Source organism: Nannospalax galili, unplaced genomic scaffold (genome assembly GCF_000622305.1).
Source record: "Nannospalax galili isolate Female #2095 unplaced genomic scaffold, S.galili_v1.0 scaffold480, whole genome shotgun sequence".
NCBI lineage: Eukaryota > Metazoa > Chordata > Mammalia > Rodentia > Spalacidae > Nannospalax > Nannospalax galili.
This window is the reverse complement of record NW_008347571.1, coordinates 3,410,066-3,413,182: the sequence shown is the minus strand read 5'-3', so window position 1 is coordinate 3,413,182 and position 3,117 is coordinate 3,410,066.

Here is a 3,117-nt window from a genome sequence, read left to right as displayed (position 1 = left end):
CCTGTTGGTGCAATAATGGCTTGACTAACATACATACAACTGACAAATTTCTAATTGGGAAAGCCTCACTCCTAGGAGTGGAACACACATCTGGTACTGTAGACCAGACCAACCCCCTGTGCCAGGGAAGGCTATAGGCCCCAGCGGCAAAGCTGCTGCAAGGATTTTGTTTGCTAAACATGGTACACTTACTAAAGTATCTTCTAAACATTTGCATTTACAACCATGTTTATTTAGATGTGCCTGCTTCTTTCCATTTGTCTTTACAGTAAGAGAGACAGCACTAAGATGGATCAACACCCATATCTTGAAAATGGATGATGGGGACACCCAGGAGTTCAATATCTTTCCACAATAAAAGAAAGATTGTCTTGCATCTGTCACTCCCTCCAAGGTTCAGGGACTCTTGCGGAAGACTGGCAGAAAGATTGAGAGAGTGGGAGGAAGGGGTGGCATGTTGGACAGGCATATCCTCCAAAAGAACCAGTAACAGCTGAATGGCTGAACCCTAAGACACTCAGTAGACAGAGGGAGAGACAGTCACCCCTCCCACCCAATTGGTCAGCTTCAATTGCATGAGAGAGCAGGTCTAAGGACAGGCAGGGAGGAAGCCAAGAGGCAGCAAGAAGCCGCCATCTTTGGCCAGTGTTCAGCCGAGATGTAGGGGAAAGAGCCCGAGGGTGCGTGCCTTTGTAAGTAACTCTCTTCTGGATATCTTAAACTATACAAAAACCTGAATAAAATGCATTGTGTTGGTTTTGTCAGTCAGTTGGGAGGACAGCACGGGACCTGGGAGCTGAGAAAGGTTGCAGCGTACCTCACAGAGAGCTGAGAGCAAGTGTGCACACAGGCATCCCAGGAGGGAATTGGGTGCTACACAAGTAGAAAGCAGAAGTGCAGAAAATTGTTCATTTGCTAATTAAATCAGCTCTCCTTTTAGTTACCAAATGAATGTTGGTTTGACTTCAGCACGCAAAACATTTCTGACCTTGAGAAGAGCACAAACAATGAGGAGACACTGGTCTGAGGTGGAGAGTTTCCCTTATTCTACAAAATGGGAAATATCATGTTACCAGGAACATTTTCTTCCTTCTGTTCTTGATTTCTGGAGTTTCCATAGTTGCCTGGTACGAATGAAGGACAAGTGTTGCTTAGAATTTCAGAACCTTGGCATTATTAAGCAGGTAGATTATTCCAGCAACCACCTTCCCTCTGGGCTTCTTCTTGTGGGAGATAATAGCCTCTTCTTGTTGTTTAAGCCAGATTTAATTGAGTTTCCCATTACTTGCAGCCAGATGCAAGAGCTAATAAAGATAATGTAAGAGCATGCATGTGAAGGTTTCAGGGAACATAGTGGGAGTTCATTAAATCTATATTTAAAAGCAACTTGAAAATTATAAAGGGATAAATTTAAATATCCAATGAAAATATTTTAAAAATTCTACCTCTCCACGTAAAATGAGGTATGATTTTCACCTACTTAAGTAGCCCAAATTAAATAGAAGATAATGTTCAGTGTTGCTGGTACTGCTGGGAAATTGTTTTTTCATGAGCTACTGCATGTATATAAATGAGTTCAACCATGTAAATAGGTTCAAGGATCATAGGAGAACTTATCACAGACACATCTCTTTAATCAGTCATTTCACATATGTGAAACTTTACAGCAGCGCTTGACTATAACATTGGCTATAAGAGGTAAGAATCAGCAAATAGTTTCCACAACATAAGATTGTTTAAATGTATTACCTTTGTGAATCATCAGTCTTAGCTGCTTAAATATTTTGAAGAATAATAAACTGTTCTTTTAAGAGCTATTTTAGAAAATTTGTGACAATAGCTCCCATGTTTCCACAGCTGGTTTCCCACACCAAGAGCCTCTTATACACGGAAGGTACATTTGTTAAAATTAATGAACCAAGGCTGACAAATTAGTATTAACTAAAGTCTGTGCTTTATTCAGGTTTCTTTTGTGTTTAGTTTGTACCTATTTTTTTTTTCTTCTGTTTCAATATCCCATTCAGGACACAATTTAGTCATCTGCACTCCTTAGATCCCTGGTGGCTATGACAACTTCTCAGAGTTCCTTCAATTTCCTGATGTGGGAAGTTTTGAGTTGTCATGGTCAAGTATCTGATAGGCTGTCCTTTAACTGGGAATTTCTCAGGAACACACTGCTGTTTTGGATTTGGGAAGAAGCCTTAAAACGTCACCTGTATTCATCATATCAATGCTGATTTAAATCTGATGACAGTGAATTTGACAATTTAGTTGAAGTGCAGTTTCACTTTAACCTTTTCCACACTTTATTCTTTGTAAGGAAGTCAACATATGCAGGGCACACCTGAGTACGAAGTTCTCTTCCAACTCCTTGTGGGTGGAGTATCTACAAAAATCCTTTAGATTATTGCATAAAATAACTTAGAAATCTCCCACATAGAGATTTATCTTTTAGTTCCCATGTGTTCATTTACTCAAGAATGTATTTTTCTCACATAGACAATTTATACTTGAAATCATAACTTATTATGTGCATTATTTTATTTAATTGCTGGAATCCTTTCAACTTGGGCCATTTAGTGATCTTTATTTTACTTGAACACTGTAACTCACTCTAAATTCATCTTGTGCTTTTCTTTTGAATCTTAAACTCAGCCCTTTCTCCAAGGATTCCCTGTTTCTGTCACTAAAGAATGGTATTGAAACCAACATCTAAGAATTACCAGTGCTCATTGTGACAGAAGAGCTTCTGGGTCATGGTGAGAAATGAAATATGTGAGATTTCTAATTAGTGTATCTGCTCACATTGATAAATGTTTTCGTCTTTAATGATCCATAACCACATTAAGTTACATATGAGTTCACAGTGATGTCTCCAACTTGCCTCTACTGCTATGGGAATCATTTTAACACCTCTTGCTCATCTGTAAATTCCCGTTTTGATACAGAAACCTGACTTGTCTGTGCATTCATTCACATAGTTATTTCATTCTAGAATCCATGTACATTAGTTTCAGAATTGCACCTTACACTCTTGTGGAAATCAATTATCAATAAGAATGAAGTGCTGCTTATGGCTTGGTTTTGAGTTTAATCTTATAGATTATACTGAGTTGT